Here is a 22203-nt window from a genome sequence, read left to right as displayed (position 1 = left end):
ACCCAAGGGGAGCCAGGAAATGTTAGCATGGAAATAACAATAAACCATGTACTGCCAAAACCTCTTGATCCTATGTCCTTCTCTCTCAGGGACTGTGAAATGCTATCCATTAAGACAATCCCCTAATTAGCAGGGTAAGGTGGCACATGCCTACAGTCCCAGCTAATGGGGAGGCTGAGGCGGAAGGATCGCTTGAGCCCAGGAGTTCAAGGCTGCCGTGAGCTATGATCACACCATGGCACTCCGGCCTGGGCAACAGAGTGAGACGCCATTTCTACAAAAAATTAAAATTTTAAATAGACAGTCTTCCAATCAGTTAACACAACCTACGTTGGCAGATAAAGGGGTGATGATACATGGTTGAATTTCTAAAGCATTAAGTATTGAAATTTCTGGTTTGCAGGTAAGCAAAATTTGGGAGGCAGATTTTTGGGTTTTGATGTGAAGTGACTACAATTTGAAAGCTGCTACCTACTCCCCACATCTTTTCAGCTGTGATGTTTCATTCTGAACATAGACAGACCAGACAATGAACACACGAGCCCCATTAAAACAGTAATTAGTGCAAGAGCGAGAACAATGACAACTTCTTGGCACAGGAGAACAATGAACTGGTTTGTCATACGCACAACCTTGAAGATTAGCTCTGGGTATGAAGAGAAATCATTTCAACACAACAGTAGTGCTCTTACCACTGGGTCAGATGAACTCCTAAAACCCCGCACTTGACAACTTTGGTCCCTAAGACACACCAAAAAAGGAGATGCCAACACTCTCTCAGACAGGAGTGCTGGCACACCCAGCGGAGCTCCTGGCCAGACAATCCACGGCTCCAATGGAAACAGCATGAGCAGTTGGTCTCAAAAGACAGAGTCCTGCCTTAGCGCGGCCTCCCATTCCATTCCCCAAAAAGTCATAAAACTCATTCCACAACCCAAGCCCACCTCAGAGTATCTCAGAGAAGCCGTCATCTGCAAGGACAATGCCACGATTCCAGCATGGAAGCACTGAGCCTAGGGAGGTGACAGGTCCAGAATCTCACTCTCCCACCCCAAGCATTTTTCAGAAACCCACCACCAGTTCTCATCTGTGCATTCTGTCTTCTCTCTACGCCTATTAAAGGAAAAGCAGTACCCAAATAATAAACTCTACATCAAACGTAACCATCCCTGAAACAGTCTGCACTGCCTAGGTAGGTGAATCTGTTACTAATTTGTGTTTCAAACAGGAGATGTACATTGTTTTTCAAAATACAACCGTTAAAACAACAGATGATGATATCGTGGAATTGCATCCCCTCCCCAATTTCATATGTTCAAGTTCTAACTCCCAGAACCTCAGAATGTGACTGTATTTAGAGACAGGGTCTTGAAAAGGGTGACTAAGGTCTGGTGCAGTGGCTCATGCCTATAATCCCAGCACTGTGGGAGGCCGAGATGGGTAGATCACCTGAAGTCAGGAGTTCGAGACCAGCCTGGCCAACATGGTGAAAACCCATCTCTACTAAAAATACAAATGAGCTGCACATGGTGGCACATGCTTGTAATCCCAGCTACTCGGGAGGCTGAGGCAGGAGAAATGCTTGAACCCTGGAAACAGAGGATGCAATGAGCTGAGATCACACCATTGTCCTCCAGCCTGGCAACAAGAGAGAAACTCCATCTCAAAAAAAAAAAGTTAGCTGGATGCAACGGTGGGTGCCTGTAATCCCAGCTACTCAGGAGGCTGAGGCAGGAGAATGGCTTCAACCCGGGAGGCACAGTTTGCAGTGAGCCAAGATTGCACCATTGCCCTCCAGCCTGGGCTAAAAAAGCAAAGCTCCATCTCGAAAAACAAAATTTAAAAAGTGATTAAGTTAAAATGAGGTCATTAGGGTGGGCCCTGATCTACTATGCCTGATGTCCCAATAAAAGGAAGAGATTAGGGTACAGACACAGGCAGAGGGAAGACCACGTGAAAACAGCAGAAGACAGCCACATAAAGGCAAGGGGAGAGGCTTTTGCCAACACGCTGATCACAGACTTCAAGCCTCTAGAACAGTGAGAAAATACATTCATATTGTTTAAGCTCCACAGTCTATGGTACTCTGTTATGGCCGCCCTGGCAAAGTAAAATCGATGGAATTCCACCATTCTGAATTTTTCTTTAAGAAATAAAATCACACAACTAATGATTTAAAAAAAAAAAAAAAGAACTGCAAAACACACTGTTAGGGATTCTTTGCTGTGTCCTTAAAAGTCTTGAAATTACTGATGCAGGGAACAGAAGGTATCACTGATGCCATTCTGTCAATGGGCAGATGGGTACCCTAGTGGGCAAAGTGTTGACTGGCATTGGTAGGCGAAATACTCACAGGGCCATAAAGTGGTTTTAGACAAGAGACCTGTGGTCTCTTTGGTATGACTTTTAAGATCTTCAGATTAATCTTCCCACTGAATATTTTGGGGCTTTCTGTCTACCCAGCTTCTCTCCCAGAACTACTCTGCTTCCTGGGTTCAAAAGATTCTCCTGCCTCAGCCTCCTGAGTAGCTGGGATTATAAGCATGTGCCACCACGCCCAGCTAATTTTGTATTTTTAGTACAGATGGGGTTTCACCATGTTGGTCAGGTTGGTCTCGAACTCCTCACCTCAGGTGATCCGCCCGCCTCAGATTACAACCAGGACTTTTGCCAGATGTACTGGGAAAATGATGCTGTCCCTCAGCTGCAATGGTGAGGTGGGTCGGATGTACAACCAGGCTCCTGCCAACCCATGGGGACAGGATGCCTGAAAATCAAGCCGGCACAGAAGGCAGGGCCAGGCATGGGGCAGCAGAGTTGGTGATGCTGTTCCAGGACTTAGATCCTGCCCTCGGGTTTTCAGTTACTTAAGCAGATAAAGTGGAATGGCTATTTAGCATCACTGCGAGTTAGGTTTCCGTAATTCGTACCTGAAACAGTCCTCAGTGAGCCTTTGAGGCACTCTGGCATACATGATCACATGACTAGCTACAAGTGTAAAAGTCTCATCAACACTTAAGGGATGTTTACATTATCCTGAAACCCCACAGAATTTCAAATGTGCTTAATCATGAGGGAAATATATGTGCCTTAGGAAATACTGATGTCCTTCGAATTCTATGGTAAAAAATATTCAGGTATGAAAGGGTCTAGGATAGAAAACGACTTAAGCTGGGCGCAGTGGCTCAAGCCTGTTAATCCCAGCACTTTGGGAGGCCGAGGCGGGTGGATCACGAGGTCGAGAGATCGAGACCATCCTGGTCAACATGGTGAAACCCCGTCTCTACTAAAAACACAAAAAATTAGCTGGGCATGGTGGCACGTGCCTGTAATCCCAGCTACTCAGGAGGCTGAGGCAGGAGAATTGCCTGAACCCAGGAGGCGGAGGTTGCGGTGAGCCGAGATCGCGCCATTGCACTCCAGCCTGGGTAACAAGAGCGAAACTCCGTCTCAAAAAAAAAAAAAGAAAACGACTTAAAAATTACCCACTCCAAACTTCAGCATCTGAGATAGAATAAGTACAGTGGTCTTTAAGCTTTTCTTTTTCTTTTCTAATGAAACAGCATCTTGCTCTGTCACTCAGGCTGGAGTGCAATGGCATGACCACGGCTCACGGCATCCTCAATTTCCTGGACTCAATTAATCCACCTACATTAGCCTCCCAAGTATCTGGGACCACAGGCATGCACCATGATGCCCGGCTAATTTTTTCTTAATTTTTTTTGTACAGATGGGGTCTCACTATGTTGCCAGGGATGGTTTCGAACCCTTAGACTCAAGCAATCCTCCCACCTTGGCCTCTCAGTATGCTGAGATCACAGATGTGAGCCACCATGCCTGGGCCCTCGAATTCTGAAATTTAAAAAACTTGTACTGCCATGCCTATTTTTAGGCTGACATAAAGTTTTCATCGTAACTACACAATTTCTAAGGCTATAATTCTCAGCATATTGTAAACATTAACATTTTAAAATAAAACTTTCACATCATGGTTTTAAATGGAATCTAGCAATCTGATACCCATCATTCATTTTAAAAATCCAACAGCAAGTTTTTTTTTTTAAGAACTGAAAATGTTGTATCATTCATTCTTTAACATGAGAAAGGGGCTTCCATGCCCTGTTTCTGGCACCAAGTTTAAACAGGTAAAAGACAAAAGGGAGGCTGGGTGCGGTGGCTCAGGCCTGTAATCCCAGCACTTTGGGAGGCTGAGGTGGGTGGATCACGAGGTCAAGAGATGGAGACCATCCTGGCCAACATGGTGAAACCCTGTCTCTACTAAAAATACAGAAATTAGCTGGGCATGGTGGTACATGCCTGTAGTCCCAGGCTGAGGCAAGAGAGTCTCTTGAACCCTGGAGGCAGAGGGTACAGTGAGCTGAGATCGGGCCACTGCACAGAGCCTGGGTGACAGAGTGAGAATCCATCTCCAAAAAAAAGAAAAAAAAAAAAAAAAAAAAAGACAAAAGGGAAAGGAGCAATAGTGGCAGTCCTGTGATAGGTCCTCCACGTATCAACTTCAAATAGTCCCTTTGTTAGGTTACCCTTGGGGTTTTCATACCCAGAGCAACATGCCACAGTAATACTAGTTCTGGCTAAGAGAAGTGCCTTTATAAAATGAGGGAAGATAACCACAAAAGGGCGATGGGAGAACCATGGACCAGACAGGGACAGTTTCAGACTCATCAGTTTCAGGGAGGGGCACACATGTGAAGCTGGAGATGTGAAAACTCATTTCCTTAGATCTATCCACATCTGCATGAAAAAGTCTTCGTGTGTTTCCCAAGGTATGTATATTTCCAGTATCCGGACACCTCGGTTGGTGAATTACAGGAGAGAGATTAAAAGCAAATATTCTGGAAACAAATTTGATTTACAGTCTCCGGGTTTTATTGCTTGGGCAAATAAACTCTCCAAGCCTCAGTTTCCTTAGCTGTAAAATGAAACTATTCAGCTTAGAGACTTGTCAAAAGGCATCATGCTTGTAAAGCACACCTCAGTACTGCTCCTACAAATTGCTAAGTAAGGGGCCTTTCCTATACCATTCATGGACTCCCATCTCTCTTACTTGTCAGAACTCAAATTTTCTAGGTAAGGAAAAATACAAGGTGGATAGCAAACTCCTCAAAAATTGCCTCAGGTGACTAGTGGGCAACCACTTGCTTTTATACTCAGGGCCTCTCAATTTTTCTGAGATCTCTGGACACAGCTAAGAAGAAAAAGACTGTGGCATGTTCCTTGTCCCCAGGAGCCACTGGTTTTCTGGTTTGACCAAACACAATTACCGTAAGGCTGGGAAAGCAAAGAGATGGAGGAAAAGGGAATGAAGCAACTCTGAATAACTGAGTGCTTTCTCAACATAATACACACATTAACGCACTTAATGAGCTCAAAAATGCTGTATTTCAAATGGAGTTATAGATAATTCCAAGCAGAAGAAAAAGGAAAATGATAAAAGCTAAGACCCAGAGAAAGCATCCCTTGGTATGGATTAAATCAGACCACTGCTGGAGAAGCAGCAGGGTTTCATGAACCATATAACCAACACTGCATGCCAAGTGCAAGTTCATGAAGTTTTGCTAGTGCCTGGATCACACAAACCCTCTGATAAGCCCAGGGCTCCTCTGTCACTCCTCTGTGATTTGCTAAGCAAACCTATTCATGCAGCACTCATGCCTGGCTTACAAGGACAGTGCCATAAAAACCCAAACGGACCTCACAAATACCAGAGGCAATACTAAATATTCTAACATAAACATGTGGTTATGTGGAGAAGTCTTTAGGCACTGCTGCTAAGCTCCTGCACAAATTTATCCAATCCTCCCCAGCCACTCCCCATCACTGTCTGATAATTTCTCCATCAATTACGACTGCCATTCTGCATCTGGCTCTTTAGAGAATGGGGAATGCTATTAAACATAAAAGGTACAAGGTTCTTCAGGTCCTCCTGCCCTCTAATCCTCCACTTCAATACTCGGCCCTTGAGAGCTTGTGTGAAGACATTTTTAGGTCTGGAGCGATGACAAAGATGCCTTCTCCCTCACCACCACTGCCAGGCTTCCCGAAGGTGTCAGTGTACCCCAGGAAGGTCCAAGAACTATTCTGGTCCTTGGTGAGGGGGTAAGGCATTCTTTAGATTCCGGAATACTTTGACAGACTAATTCACATCAACCCATCTACCCCTGCAGCACAGTACGACACTCAAGGTTTAGCAAGAAAGGGTTACGTTATGCATGGCCAGCAAATTCAATGAAATCTAAAACCACCACCACCACCGTTTATTGTATCGACGGCATGTTCCAGGCATATGGTAAAACCTAGAAGATCCCCTGAGTCATAAGATGCAGTTTCACTGGAAGGCTCCCACTCTCTAGCAAAACAGTCAGGTTATGGCACAGAAAGTGCAGCAGCAGAAGTCAGACTGAAGTGCAGACGCCGTTCAGTGCTCACTATCAGGAAAAGCTTAGAGGCAGGACTACCTGAGCCGGGTTCTGAAGGAAAAACGCAAGCGTCCCAGGCAGATAAAGAAGGAAAGAGCTTACCGGGCAGTAGAAGCATGTGCACAGCTTGACCGTCTAGCGGGAAATAACCAGCAAAGAGGTGAATGATTAAGCTACAGATTGGTGATGTGTGAAATGGGGGTGGGCCAGAGGTAGAGGGTGAGATTGCAGAGAAAGGCAGGGCTGGTTCATAATAAGCTTTGTGTGTCCTTATAAGAGAGCTGGATGTTTTCCAGGAGCTGACAGTGAGCCAGGGAGGATAAGTCCACAGAACATTCTAGAAAAACCCTCATTCCTTAAAGATTAAAAATAACTCTTGCTCTCTGTAAGGAATTGGACTATCCTATTTGAAAAATTCTGTTATCCAGAATGGCTTACCCCACGACGCTGAAGAGTGTGTAGCATAATCTCCAAATAAGCTTCTCCTCAGGCTGAGAAACACCAGCCGTCACAGGAGGCAAAGAAACTGGCTTCACTTTTACGGTGAATCCAGAACCCAGATGTCAGAGCCCCAGGCATTTTGCTCTCAGCTCCACGCAGCTGCTTTAGGAGCCACTCATGAGGAAAAGAAGAATTTTCTATATTATATCCCTCATTGGGTGTCATCCAAGGCTTAGGAAAAAGGTTGTTCTATAACCCTGAGCCCATTTAAACAACCCCTCGATAAGAGAGGCTCCGAAGAGTGTGTTTTCGTTAAAGCCTTTCCTTCCCTAAGCCAAGTCAAAGGAGAAAGTGCTATTTTAAGAATTGCTGCTTGTGTCACCAGTGGACCTTGTAACAACAAGGCCACAATACAGTGGACAACGAAAGCCATCTCAGACTTCCATATCAAGCAAATGTTCACGAGCCAGAGACTCAAAGGAGAAAATTTCAGAAGCTTCCCTGGGCTTCCGTCCTGTAACGGTTCCAGCCCGGCGGCCCTTAGGACTTCATATATGAACCGGTACAAAATCCTGTCCAACGGTCTCCCAGGCTCAATCTCTCCCCCTTCAACCTGTCTCCTGGCACTATGCAGGTGTACCTTCCAAAACGAGAGCCTTTAGCACACCACATCCTCCTAAGAAAAAGTCACTCTGCCTTCCCGAAGCCCATAGCCCCTACCTAACTTCATCTGTAACTCCTTGCTAACAGAAATCAAGCTGGCTTCCTCTCCAACCCAAAAGATTTACGTGTGCTTTCCAAACTACCCTCCGTTAATCCTTCCATTCAGACTTTAACTGTCTTGTATCCAAAGACCCAACTCAAGTCTCACCCCACTCCTTTGAGTTTGAGAAGCTAAAGGAAGCTCCCATCCCTGACTTCCCATCTGTGTCCAGCCTCCACACTGCACACATCCATTCACTGCCTGCTACATTTTTTCTATTGTTGCTCAGGACTGTTCATTTAATCCCTCCCTCCATTCTTCAAAGTCCACTTCATCCTCCTGACATGCGACCCCGTCTACTTCTACGTCATTTCATAATCATCGCCATCCACGCTGGACAACAACCATCCTAAGGTTTTCGTATTGAAAATGTCTTTCCAGGCATTTTCTTTCTTTTGTTTTTTTTAAAAAGGAGTCTTGCACTGCTGCTTGGGCTGGAGTGCAATGGAGTGATTGATCTCAGCTCACTGAAACCTCCGCCTCCTGGGATCACGCAATTCTCCTGCCTCAGCCACCCAAGTAGCTGAGATTACGGGGGCACACCACCACACCTGGCTAATTTTTTGTATTTTTAGTAGAGACGGGTTTCACTATGCTGGCCGGACTGGTCTCCAACTCCTGACCTTGTGATCCGCCCACCTCAGCCTCCCAAAGTTCTGGGATTACAGGCATGAGCCACCACGCCCGGCCTTTCCAGGCATTGTCAAGGCAACCTGACGTGTAAATGTGAATAAGCTTTATAGCATGCCCATTCTTCTCACTCCAGGTAAGTTACAATCCCTACAAACTCAGGAGGAAAGAAAGCACACAACACATTTCAGTATTGTACTCTCCTTGCCTTTTTACAAATCCATCAATGTTGGAACCACAACAATGATCCTTCACAGAATTCAATCTGATCTGAAATATCCTTCGCGTTCTTAAAATAAAAGCTGCTCGGAGAGACTCTGAGGCATTCAAGTCTATCTCATCACCATTAGTCTACTGCTACTCATCCCTCTCTCCCTCCCCCATCACCTCCACCCCAATAATGAGAACATGACCGAACAAATCATTCAGTGTGGACACAACTACTTTCTAACTGCAGACCTACTAAGCACCAGCACCACTCGTGAAAAAAGGAAAAGCTCCAGCAGCCTGTCGCCGTACCTCTGCACCTCCCTTGGATCCTGAAACCACCACGAAATGCCATTCCCAGGAAGAGCTGTCCTCAGTCAAGGCGGCCATTAAACAAACGGTATTGGCACATGGAGGATCTACATGACTGTTCTAAAAACAAAAGGGGAAGGGATGGCTTCAATTTAGCCACAGCAAGGTTAACCTTACTCAATAATCACAAATACGCATTTAATGTATCCATGGCAGCTGCAGCAATCCCTCATCACAGAACAACACTCAAGAGCCCAAGATTCCCTGCTGATTTTTTTTTTTTTTTTTTTTTTTTTGAGACGCAGTCTCACACTGCACCCAGGTAGTGCCGTGGCAGGATCTCGGCTCACTGCATTCTCTGCCTCCTGGGTGTCAGGTCTCCATATGCAAGCCTGAAGCCTGAACATCTGAAGTCCTGCTTGCTTTGGCTAATGTCTCCCACCCACTGCCTGCGTTCACCATTGTCCCTAATCGCTCCCCCAGGCGGAGGAGCTCCCCCAAGACAAGCCCCTCACCCAAACCTGCCATCTTAACTGTTCTTATGATAATGTAAACACCTCTCACCCAACCCTGCCATTGCAGCTGAACTTGTGGTCATGTATACTCCCTTGCCCCTACCCCCCACCACTGTAACTGAACTTACTCTGCAACACCTCCGCCCCCCAAAAAAACTACCCAAACCTATAAAACCAATTCCTATCCCCCTACCCTTTGCTAATGCCCTTTTCGGCCTTAACCCACCTGCACCCAGGTGAATCAACAGTCATGTTGCTCACACAAAGCCTGTTTGGAAGGTCTCTTCGTTCAAAGCGTGCATTTTTTAAAACTGGGTTCAAGCAATTCTCCTGTCTCAGCCTCCCGAGTAGCTAGGACTACAGGCGTGTGCCATCATGCCCAGCTAATCTTTTTGTATTTTTAATACAGGGTTTCATGTTCCCCAGGATGGTCTCAATCTCCTGACCTCGTGACTTGCCCGCCTCTGCCTCCCAAAGTGCTAGGATTATAGGCATTGAGCCACCATGCCCGGCTGCCCTGCTGAACTTAAATTAAAAAAAAAAAAAAAAAAAAAAAACTTTAAAAAGAAAAAAGAAATCCCCACATGCCCATGTTCTGCTGTAAATCCTCCTAAATTCTATGGCTACCACGGAGAGCTGGAAAGATCCCCACGTCCTTTCTTTCCAATTGGCATTGGTAATTCAGAAAAGGACTATGGTTAAGAGCAAAGCTCTCTCAATATTCAAGGTCCACCTCCATCTGTGTCTGCTGCCTGTCCAAGACCCAGCCCCATAATGTGACAAGAGAGGCTCAAATTATGGCTGAGACCGCACTTTCACTTTCAATTCCAGCCCCAGCCTGTGATTACCTGCAACTCCAGCTTGCCCAGAATTACTTCTGGAGCCTTAAACGCCTTACATTTTATTCCACTTCTAGAACAAATACTTTTTTGGGAAGCTTCACAAGAGATAAAGGAACAACAAACAAAAAGCCCTAGATGTTTCCATGACAGTGAAGGAAGAGCCTGCAGGCAAGCATGATTTTGATTTTTTTTTTTTTTTTTTTTTTTTTTTTTTTTTTTGGAGACAGAGTTTCACTCTTGTTGCCCAGGCTGGAGTGCAACGGTGTGATCTTGGTTCACTGCAACCTCCACCTCCCCAGTTCAAGCAATTATCCAGCCTCAGCCTTCCGAGTAGCTGGGATTGATTACAGGTGCGCACCACCATGCCCAGCTATTTTTTGCATTTTTAGTAGAAACGGGGTTTCGCCATGTTGGCCAGGCTGATCTCGAACTCCTGATCTCAGGTGACCCACCCACCTCAGCCTCCCAAAGCGCTATGATTTTGATATTTTTTAACGTCTCAAACACACCGCCTCTCCTGTATACTCAGGTAGAACAAAATGAATTCCGTATCTCTGCAATTATAAAAACTCAGAATCCTGGAAACTCTTACCTCATTTACTTTTTAAACCGCTTCTGTTCTTGATATATTCTTAGAGTTAGAATGTGTGGGTGGTTAAGGAACTTAGGAAGGTGGGTAGGTGAGTATTGTTATCTCCAGGAAGAACAGCAGTTAAATAAGCAATCTGCCAAAAGTAAGTAAGCGATGTAATTTCACGTGTTAGGTTAGTGGTTATGACAGTTTACATAACCACTGTACTGCTTTGTGCAATACGGCTGAATATTAGGCTCCTCGTGGGTTGTTAAAACATTCTAGTTTATATTGGAAAAGTCCTTGGTTTTACATAACAGGTGAGGCTCCAAAAAGTGTCTATCATGATTGCGTTCATCAAATAATTTCAAACACGATAAAGGAATTAGCTATTAAAAGGAGACTTGCCGTGAATCCCTTTAGTAAGGTAAAAAATCTTTTTATACTACAATTACTTATTTGGTTTTAAGAGCTCATTTTATATGCCCACCTCTCCTAAAATAGAGCACTCCTCCACTTAGCTTCAACTCCCAGATAAGAATTAACAAACCTTCTATTTACACTGCACTTACTTCGGCTGTCCTCTTTCCAATAAGCAATGCCTTCTACCCCCAGGAGATCAGTTGTAGTGAGGAAGCCTCTTTCTAGCAACTCACAAATTTGGAGGCATTAAACTAAGTCACTTTGCATTTTTCCTGACTTGTGTATCTACCCAGATGTTCTTCTACTCTATTTTTCTTCAAAACACCCTTCATTTTCACCCAACATCTCCCCTACAAGGTAATCTCCCATTTAGGCCAAATGAATGGGTTTCCCTTTCCAAGTTACAGTCAGGGCTTTGCAAAATCCTAAGAGGTCAACTCAGCTTTTATTTACTTAATTAAGAAATAATTACAATATTCAGCATCGTTGCTGTTGCTTTTAATCACAAAGCACTTAATTCTCAAATAGCGGTCAAGGAACAGTGTAACATTTCAGAACTAATAGATTTCCACAGTAGGTAAGCTGTTAGCAGGCGAGTCTGGCTGCTGCTGTATGAAAATGGCTATGACCAACCAGACTTTGTGATTCTTGGCCAGGCACAGTGGCTCTCGCCTCTAATCCCAACACTTTGGGAGGCCAAGGCAGGCAGATCACCTGAGGTCGAGAGTTCGAGACCAACCTGACCAGCACAGAGAAACACCATCTCTACTAAAAATAAAAAAAAATAGCTGGGTTTGGTGGCACTTGGCTGTAATCCCAGCTACTCAGGAGGTTGAGGCATGAGAATCACTTGAACCCAGTAGGCAAAGGTCGTGGTGAGCCAAGACCGCACCATTGCACTCCAGCCTGGGCAACAGGAGTGAGACTCTGTCTCAAAAAAAAAAAAAAAAAAAAAAAAGACTTTGTGATTTTTATCTTCGGTCTTGTGTATTTGCAGTGCTTTACAAAATGTTAAGCAAGACTGCACCTTTCAACTGGTCAGGGCTCTTTCCATTTCAGTGGGAGAAAACTAGAAAACCTAAAGAATGGTCAGTTTAGAGGCCCAGGGAGAGAAAGTTACTGTGGCAGTCAGTGGCAAAGCTAACTGACTGAGGCAAGCCCTTTTCCTCCCTATGCCTCTAAATTCCTACTTACAAGATAAGTAACACACTAGTGTATAAAGACAGCACCTGAAACCCAGAGATATCAAGAAATAGTCTAACGTCACACAGCACGTTATTAGCACAGGATGATGCAAGACTAAACCCCCGATTCCTCGGGCTTACTTAAAGCACCCTGTCTCCCACTCATCATAGGGATGGATGATAGAGACAAGACAAATATACAAACGCAAACGCACAGACACACACAGCTTGCAAGTGAACACTGTAATATTCACACAGAGGGGGAGAAAGAGGTTTCTAACTTTTATCCTTACTGTCTTGCTGGCTGCCATTTCTAAAATATTTACTAAAGATACCTGCCCTGGAGGCTGTTGTTACCACTATGACTTTCCACTCTCTCTAGCTAATATCCTCCAGGCAGTTACCCTGCTGCTTGTATTTCCTCACCATACCTTTTTTTTTAGAGGGAGTTTCGCTCTTGTTGCCCAGGCCGGAGTGCAATGGTATGATCTTGGCTCACTGCAACCTCCGCCTCCCAGGTTCACGACATTCTCCCGCCTCAGCCTTCCAAGTAGCTGGGATTACGGACATACACCACCATGCCTGGCTAATTTTTTGTATTTTTAGTAGAGACGGAGTTTCTCCATGCTGGTCAGGCTGGTCTCAAACTCCAGACCTCAGGTGATCCACCAGCCTCAGCCTCCCAAGTGTTTGGATTACAGGTGTAAGCCACCGCACCCAGCCCTTCCTCACTATACTTAAAGCACCCTGCTTCCCCCTCAACATAGGGATGGATGATAGAGACAAAACAAATATACAAACAAATATACAACACAGACACACAGCATGCAAGTGAACACTGTAATATTCACAGAGAGGGAGAGAGAGAAGTTTCTAATTCTTACCTCCATTGTCCTTCTGGCTGCTGTTTCTAAAAAACATACTAAAGACACCTGCCCTGGAGGCTGCTATTACAACTGTGCTTTTTCACTCTCTCTGGCTAATACCCTCCAGGCGGTTACAATGCTGCTTGCTCTTCCTCACCATACTTAAAGCACCCTGTCTCCCACTCAACATAAGGATGGATGATACAGATAAGACAAATATACAAACACAAACACACACACACAGTATGCAAGTGAACACTGTAATATTCACACAGAGGGAGAGACCGAGGTTTCCAAGGTTTATCTTCATTGTCCTTCTGGCTGCTATTTCTAAAAGATATACTAAAGATACCTGCCCTGGAGATTGCCATTACAACTGCGATTTTCCACTCTCTCTAGCTGATATCCTCCAGGCGGCCACACTGCTGCTTGTTCTTCCTCACCATCAGTTTCTTCATTCCACGAAACACACATAGGCCGGGTACAGTGGCTCAAGCCTGTAATCTCAGCACTTTGGGAGGCCGAGGCGGGTGGATCACGAGGTCAAGAGATCGAGACCACCCTGGTCAACATGGTGAAACCCCACCTCTACTAAAAATACAAAAAATTAGCTGGGCATGGTGGCGCGTGCCTGTAATCCCAGCTACTCAGGAGGCTGAGGCAGGAGAATCACCTGAACCCAGGAGGCGGAGGTTGCGGTGAGCCGAGATCACACCATGGCCCTCCAGCCTGGGTAACAAGAGCAAAACTCCATCTCAAAAAAAAAAAAAAAAAAAAAAAAAAAAAAAAAAAAAACGTAGGCACACTTGTGCACCTATACTCCCATTCTCAATATTCTAAAACTCTTTCTTTTCGAACAGCAAAGAAAGTTTGGACTGGACCTGAAATGATTATAATACAAGAATCTTGTTCAGGGATTAAACCCAACCATAAATCTACCCAGAAGCAAATCTGACAAAATGGAATCTGTTCTCACCTATGTTTTTTCCATACGATATCATTTGTCAACTAACATTGTCATTTTTCCCACTGCTGCATAATCACATAATGAAAGTGCCAGGTGTAATTCATGTACACAAGAGGGCAGACTTAGGGTTGATAAGGGACCCTTTCTTTATTTGCATTGCTAATAGGTTTTTAAATAACAGGCAAAATGCTGTATGTAGAATGATAAGGGACAAAAAAGAAAATTTTGTTTTTAATAACAATGTGGGATAACCAATTAGCATTCTCTGATTTTAACTCACAACCACTCTTGCCACTATTTGAACACACAGAGCAAGAAGCTGGGGCACAGTCCTCAGCATGGAATCCTATTATTTCCCTCCTACCACCGTGTTGCCCTCTTGGGGCACATCCCACCTTCCAGCCACACTAACTGTGACTATTCTCCATACACACCACAATACATACTTTAGGGTTTCCATGCTGTTCATTCTGCCCGAGAGCCCCTTCCTCCCTTCGATCCTGGGAAGTTCAAACTCATCCCTTGAACAAGTCCGCAGGACAGTTCTTAGCTGGTAATAATAGTTGAATGTCTGCATCCCCATAAAAGACTGGAAGCTAAATGTAGAACCTCTGTAACCCCAACAGAGCACGGCACCTGCCACGAGGTAGATGGTCTATCTACTTGTTAAATGAAAAGATGAAAAGTCTTATAAAATATATTTAATGAAGCCTTATCTTCACTGGTTGCTGTCTGCTATTCTCCACACGCCAATATGACAGAGAAATGCCGAACACCTCTCAACAGCAAGTACTCCAAGTACAGCGGCCTCACCAACACTACCAGAGTTTGCAAGGTGGCTGTATCCCCAAGGTATGTCAATGGCAGGGTGTCTAGAGCTCTCAGTCTCTTGAGTCTTATGCCCCTCCCCCCGCCCAAATTCAGTATGCTCTTCCTTTCTGAGAATCTCTGGCCAAAAACCACCTTCAACTTGTTCATGACCATAAGGAAGACCACCTGCTACCTCTACTTCTGCCGTCTGACTTCCATCAAATTCATAAGGCTTCGTTCATGCCTTAGGACAACAGTATATATCTCGCACAGGATAGGTTTTCCATCGTTGGTGGTCAATGGCAAACGCAATGGTATTTTCCTGTTCCAATCTCTTACCCCTTGGCTATACTGTGCCCAAGAGAATCAATCTATAAAGGCTTTACGTTAGAAATAAAGCTTTATGCTGACCATTTTTCCTAGACCACAACAGCAGCTCCCCTACAACTACCTAAATATGCACATTACAAATGGATACAGGGTCACAAATGCAGTCTACCAGACCCCAGGGTTCAGGGAAAAGTAATAACTCAGGTGGGTTCACAGGTTTCAAACAGATCTATATGCCGAACTGGGCCTTTTAGAATCCCGTATGATCAATATCTTGGTGACATTTGCCTGTTTTTCTGATAGTGTTCTAAACTGGGCAGGCTCTCCTTGGCGTCTACCTTCATCATTCCTACCTCTCCCCACCTCTGGGATCAGCTTTGATAAAACTTAGGTACTTAGGCAAACGTAGGCAATGGGGCTGTGTTCTTCAGGGAAGTAGAATTATCTTCCAATTCTGCTGGAAGGCCCGCAGACACTAAGGATTTCATACCGTCAAAAGTGCAGAGAGCATCAGAGAGAGACGTGCAAACTACATTGTCAAAAGTTATGTGACCATCTCTAAGTTTAAGGAATGTATTTTTAAGGAGAATTTTAAGTTTGATGGAGTCCACTGCAGAGATATTTTGAAGCCGTGTGATTTTATGATGATTTTAGGGAATACGCAGTCAAAAACCAAAAAGAAGTGTTGATTACAAACTGTTAAGAAATTTAAAGTTAGGATGGTATAATATTCAAAGGGTAGAGCTTTTGTATAGCCCTTAAATACTTAAGAGACCGTAACTTTTCAGAATGGCACATAACATTTTAGAGTTAACTGGTTCTGAATTGTCTAAATGACACTTTAGATGTGAGCAGGTCCATCCCTTAGGCACTCAGAATCCACTCAAGAGTGCAAAGTTCATCCCATGAACCCTCAAGATAAACCCCAGACTCATGAACCTTCAAGATAAACCACAGTAACATGGGTCCTGGTGTTTTCTTCCTCAATGGAGAAAAGAAAACTAGTCCCCCCTAGTGTCCTGCTACTGCAGGTGGCTGAAGGATGCCAACACTACAGGATGCACCCTCCCTGCACATGGCAACAACTTTAAAGCACAGCTCAGGAACCCAGAAACAAAGGAAACCTTCACAACCTTCCCAAGACATGGAAGGACTTCCAAGACCTATGATGAGATTTAAAGAAAAAAAAACAAAAAAAAAGTTTCATTTCATTTCTAAGGCCCTTCCAGGTACGGTTTGAAAACCAAAGGAGGCCAGGAGCGGTGGCTCACGCCTGTAATCCCAGCACTTTGGGAGGCCAAGGTGGGCGGATCATGAGGTCAAGAGATCGAGACCATCCTGGCCAACATGGGGAAACTCTGTCTTTGGTAAAAATACAAAAATTAGCCGGGCGTGGTGGCACATGCCTGTAATCCCAGCTACTCGGCAGGCTGAGGCGGAAGGATCACTTGAACCCAGGAGGCGAAGACTGTAGTGAGCCCAGACTGCACCACTGTGCTCAGTGCAAATAAATAAATAAAACCAAGTGAGTCTCCATTAGCTCATATCAAAAAGTTAACCCACACCCCAGCATACTTCATTAAGTGAAGCAGGAGGACCCACACTTAGCAGCAGCTACTGCTCACTCCAGAGTGACCCGATCTTCCCTTTAAAAATCTCTGTCCTGCCAGGGGGATAGGATTCCTTTTCTTGCCACTCTTGAAAACCCACTAACCTCTAAATTTTGATGACTCTTCCCTCTGTTCGAGTGAGTTTTCTTCCTGGCATGGAATTAACCGGGACAGCCTCGATAAATGTGTTCCCCACAAGCAATTTTCACTAAAGTACTCTTGAAAAACAAAGGTACACTAAGAGACGTGTGAGATCTTAAAGAGGGCGATCTTTTTTTTCCCCAGTAAGGACCCAGAGCGCCGTGGGTAATTCATTCATGTCACCCACTTGTGAGGGGTGGCAAAAGACACCACCTCTTGTTCCTTTCTTAATTTAGAAGCTTTCCTTAAGTCTATCGAAGATGACTCCTGAGGTGGGAAGACGGGAGAGGTGAGGAGAAAAATTAACCTGAGGTGACCGCCTCCACGGAGTGAATAAGCACTTCAGGTCTCCACACCTGTGTCAGAGAGGAGAGGCATTTGCATGGCAGGGAGGTGGACGCCCCCACCTGCCACCCCTTCCATGTCTCCCCGTGAAGGGAACGGGAGCCTGATCTCCCCCCACTCCCTTCTCCTCTCTCTCTTTCTCTCTCTCTGGGCACTTACATAAGACCCTGTAAAACTTCCAGTGACATTCACGGAAAATGTAAGCTGCTATTTTGCTCCCTCAGGAGATCATTTTAATGGACTGAGTGACAAAATTCACGGATTCTGAATTCAGCAGAAACCTGCTCAACCGAGGTACATCAGCACAGGGACAGAACAAAAAAAAGAAAATCCAACCCCATTAAACAGGGTCACCCAAGGGATGGATTCAGTGTGCAAGAGACAATCTGTTCCCTCCGAAGTGACCCATTTAAAATCAGATTGTTCCAGGGGAAGCTCATAGGCTTAATAAATTTCAAACAGGCAAAGACAGGCTTGTACAACTGAGGTTCCTTAAGAGGAAGATTTAAAAGAGGATAAGGCAATGAACAAAATAACTTGTAGATACACAAAGTTTGGAGTCCGCACTCCAAAACTTCAAAAGCAATGACATTTACAAGAATATCTGGATCGCTCCATATTGATCACTCCTCACAAGCAGCTTCACCTAAGAGGAAGGGCATGCTGGCTGGGGTCCCCCCCCCGTGCAAACAGTAATGCCAACCAACCACTCCATCCTAAAGAGGGACTCGCAAGCTGTGGCTGCTCGCCCCCAAATTGCCCGGGACTGCCTGAAACAAGAACAAGAAAAGTTATTCACAGCATCACTCCAGGAAAGGTAGTTGCGTACCGCCCAAAAGGGCCCTCTCCAAAGCAGGCTCGGCAAACTACAGGTGCTCACCGCTAACAAGCGGGGCCGGGGGTGCGGGACCGGTCACCTGCCCTTCTGGTGTTAACCAGAAACGCCTCGTGGCTCGCTCCCTGCCAGCAGCCTGTGTGCCGAGAAGCGGAGCAGGCCCTGAGACTGGTCCTGGGGTCGTCGGGGAATGGGACTTCCACCTCTCGCCTCTTCAGGGCTCCCGGCCCGGGCAGCTGAGGGTGTGCCCGCCCTCGCCGCCGGCGTCCCGAGTACAGGGGTTACCAGCCACAGGTGCGGAGAACTTGTCCCGCACAGCACACCACGGCGCCCCCGCGGCGACTCCCGCGCTCCGGGGCTCTTACCTTAGCCCTGACTGCCGCCAGGCAGAGGAAGACGTGGGTGAACCGGGTCGCGCCGCCGCCTAAGAGGCTCAGGGCGTCCGGGTCAGGGTCCCGGCAGGCGCCGTCCTCCTCCGAGCGGCGGTGCCAAGCGCAGAGTTCGGGACTGCCCCCGGCTCCAAATGCCGCGGCGAGGGTCCGGATTGTCCACGCTGAACACTGTCCCTTCTTCCTCTTCCTCCGGGGCCGCTGCTTGGAGCTGCTCCCGGCCCGAGGGACTCTCCCGAGCCGGAGGCGCCCCGCATGGGCAGGGGCCTGGGTCCGCCTCGGGTTGGGTCCAGGGAGCGGCCGCCGGCGCCGACTCCACCTCCCGCGCTCCCAGCCGATTCGCCCCTTCAGGGCAGGGCCTGCCCGCGAACCGCCCGGCGAAGCAAGCGCGGCCGCGCCCCCAGCTTCGGGCGCCCGGGCTCCGGCGCGGCGGCGGGGCAGGAGCAGACCGGCCGGGCCGGGCGCCGAGCGCAGCGGCGCGCGGGGGGGCGGCTGCAGCCGGCCGCCGCGCGCTCTCCCCCCGGGCCTGCGCCGCCCGCCCGCGGCTCCGCGGGAAGGAGGCGCCGGAGAGGGCCTCACCCCGGCTCGGGGCGCGGGGCCGGGGGCGCGGGACCAGAGGAGGCGCCCCGGGAAGGTCACAAGAGCCGAGGCGCGGCGAACGGATCGCGGCCCAGTGGGTGCGGGGAGCCGAGGCGGGCGGCCCCCGCCGCCGGGAGCGCTCGCCGGCCTCGGCCGCCGCCGCCTCCGAGATGCGCCGGCTTCCCGGAGCGCGCGGCGCTCGGAGCTAGGCGGCCGCTGCAGCCGCCGCGGGCAGCCGGGCGCCGCTGGCCGGAGCCGGCGCGCGATCCCCGCCTCCCACGCCGGGCCAGGAGGGGGCCGCCGCGCGGGGGCCGGCAGGGGCGGGCGCTGGGGTCCGGGCTCCGGGCTGGCCCCGCCGCCTCCGCGTGCCCAGAGCGCCGGACTCGCTCAGCAGCTGCAGTGACTGTGTGTCTGTGTCATGTCTGTGCAGCTGGGGGGGACCGCGAGCCGGGGCTGGGTTCCGAGCGGGGGCGGGGCCGGCGCCCGCTTCGGGGCCCGCCCCCGACCCCGTGACCGAGAGGCCGGCCAATGGCAAGCGCCGTAGCCGCACGGACCGACAGCCCGCCCCCGCACAGGCTCCGCCCCCCAGCGAGACTCCGCCCCTGTACTTCTTCAGCTCGCGGGCAGGCAGGCGGAAGCAACACCCGGAGCCGGGATCCCGGGCCGGGTCGGGATGAAAGGGTGCAAGCTGGAAGCTCCCCGCCCTTCTTCCCCCGCAGCCCGGCCGCTGCCTGCCGCCTCGGGCTTGGCGTGCCTCGCGAAAAGAGGGGGAAGGGAAGCGGGACGGGCCCGCAGCTGCCGCGGTAGAGACGCTCGCTGGCTTGCAGGGCCGGGCAGCCTACTCCCCAAATTGCACAAAACAGCCGTGGTGGGAAGTAGGAAGTTTCCGCGCCTCGGGTCGCCACTTCTCTCGGAGCTGGGCAGGGTATGGGGCAGCCGGAGTCCGTGAGGAAGGAGCCCGGGTGAAGGGCTCTGACGGCATCTTTCTGGGCTCGGTATCCGAGAATCCTGTCCAAGGCTTCCTGTTCCTCTGGGGAAACTACATTTGTTTCCCCCACCCCAAACGCACACCCGGTGCGCGCACACCAAGCCCCTCCCCTGCTGATTTTATTCTCGCTCTTTCCCTCTTGGCATAAGAACCCGGCGTGCAACGTCCCTTGAATGGACTTCCAGCCTCCCAGTCCTCGGGACGAGGGTGGGGGTGCCGAGAGTCCTCCCAAGCCACAGGGGGAGCGGGCGAAATGGGTCGGGACTCGGGGGCGGGGGCGTGAGAATGGATGGAAGGAGGATGCCTCCCTGGAGAGAAGACCCAGAGGAGAGGAGAGCGGAGAGACAGGGGGAGAAAGGACGCCGAGGGCTGCACGACTCCGACTCGGAGACCGGAGCTCCGAGCGCGCGATCCAGCTCCCGGGTTTTTCCCCAGCTCGCTCCCAGGGCTTCTGGGGTCCTCTTCCCCCCCGGGTCTCCACCTCTCCCCTGCCCGGCGGGCGGCCGAGTCTCTGCCTCGCCTCTGCGCGCCTCTCCGCGCCCCGGGATTCCGGCGAGGCGGCGGGAAGCCCACCCGAGTTCTTGGAAGGGGCACGGGAAGAATGAGTGGGGAGGGGGCGCGCGGGAAAAGGCCGCCCGCAGAGCTCGAACTCCCGAGCTGACCCCACTCCTCGAGGTCGGGCTGGTGGGGGTGGGGTGGGGGTGGGGCAAGGGCGTCCAAGGCTCGGCCTCTGCTCGGTTCCGGACCCGGCTCCCGCGTGGGTCACCACACTCTCGGCCCTTGGCTGGACCCAGCTGGGACCCTTCCCCCATCCCACTTCCCTCCAGCCTCGTGAAACAACGACCCCCACCAGCAGCAGCAGCAGCAGCAGCGCCGGCTCTGCCCCGGCTCCGGGGCGCTGTTTACCTAATCTCAGCGGCTGACCGAGCCCAGCAGAATTCAAAAGGGAGGCAGCGGTGGCACAGCAGCGTCCCCGGCGAAGAAGTAAAAGACGTTTGCTTTGGAGCTTCGGGAGAAGTTAACCGCGAAGCTGAGGTCCTGCTGTCTTATCTCTGCGGGGATGAGTCTCACCGTGCACGTTGCAGGCAGAGCAGATCCTATTTGTTTTTGATGCCATTACCCTGTCGGAGAAGAACATTCTATGATAAAATATCATCTAATATCCTAGAGACCATTAAAGTGTCAAAGTGTAATGCCAAGCCTTTTAGCTCGAAGGCTGCTCAGTTCTTCCTCTGACGTGCAGCTCTCTTCGAGAATCCGCTGAAAACAAGGGGATCATTTTTATTTTTTGCGGGCCGAATGTCCTTCCTTCCTACTCTCTTCCTCTCTCAACCCCCCCCACCCCACGGCCCGGAACCGGGTAAAGTTAAAGCAAGAATTTGTACTTTTTTACGTTTTGCTTCACTTCATTAGTGGTGTAAAATGCATTATTGCAGCATATTAACATATTAATAAGGATAACGTGACTGAGGAAAGGAAGAGACCTGAAATTTACAAGCAAAGGAGATATAATTGAATAACCTGGGAAACTAAAAGATAAGCTTGCAGGAAAGAAACTGCTCCATTATAATTACTCGAGTGTAGTACATTTTCTAGATGGAATCTAAGAAAGAAAACTATGACCATGGGGTGGGAGCCAGCAATATTCACGCTGGTCAGTAAGGTACGTTGAGGACATAATGCCTTATTAGGGGATTTCACAAAATGTACTTTCATTAGTCAATAAGCACCTTAAATGTAGAAAAACTTTGCTTTATCAAGTCGAGGTTGCAAGTTACTGTATTCAGTGGCATAGCTAATGCTTTAAATGACAGGAATGCTGTCGGACTGAAATATGACACATACTGAGCCCTCTGGTTAGTACATCAAGCCCCACGTTTAAAGTATTACGTTGGAAAATTGTAAGGCTCCTCAACTCCCCAGTCCAAGCAACTAAATATGTATGTACATATACATGGAAAACCTGAAGTAGGATGTAGTTACTAGGAATTATAGCCCTTTGACACAAACCAGGT

The 22203-nt window shown here is 48.4% G+C and overlaps 1 protein-coding gene across 1 annotated transcript in view; it reads right to left on the bottom strand.

Moving 5' to 3' along the window:
* LARGE1 (LARGE xylosyl- and glucuronyltransferase 1) overlaps positions 1-21182 on the bottom strand; it is a 616984-nt gene extending 595802 nt beyond the window's left edge. The window contains exon 1 of the mRNA XM_074390818.1: positions 21095-21182. The gene's annotated coding sequence lies outside the window, so the exon portion shown is untranslated. The remainder of the gene's footprint in view (positions 1-21094) is intronic.
* Positions 21183-22203: the final 1021 nt, after the last annotated feature.

The sequence above is a fragment of the Saimiri boliviensis genome, chromosome 21 (genome assembly GCF_048565385.1).
Source record: "Saimiri boliviensis isolate mSaiBol1 chromosome 21, mSaiBol1.pri, whole genome shotgun sequence".
In the NCBI taxonomy this organism is placed as follows: Eukaryota; Metazoa; Chordata; class Mammalia; order Primates; family Cebidae; genus Saimiri; species Saimiri boliviensis.
This window is presented reverse-complemented; position numbering and strand designations above follow the sequence as displayed.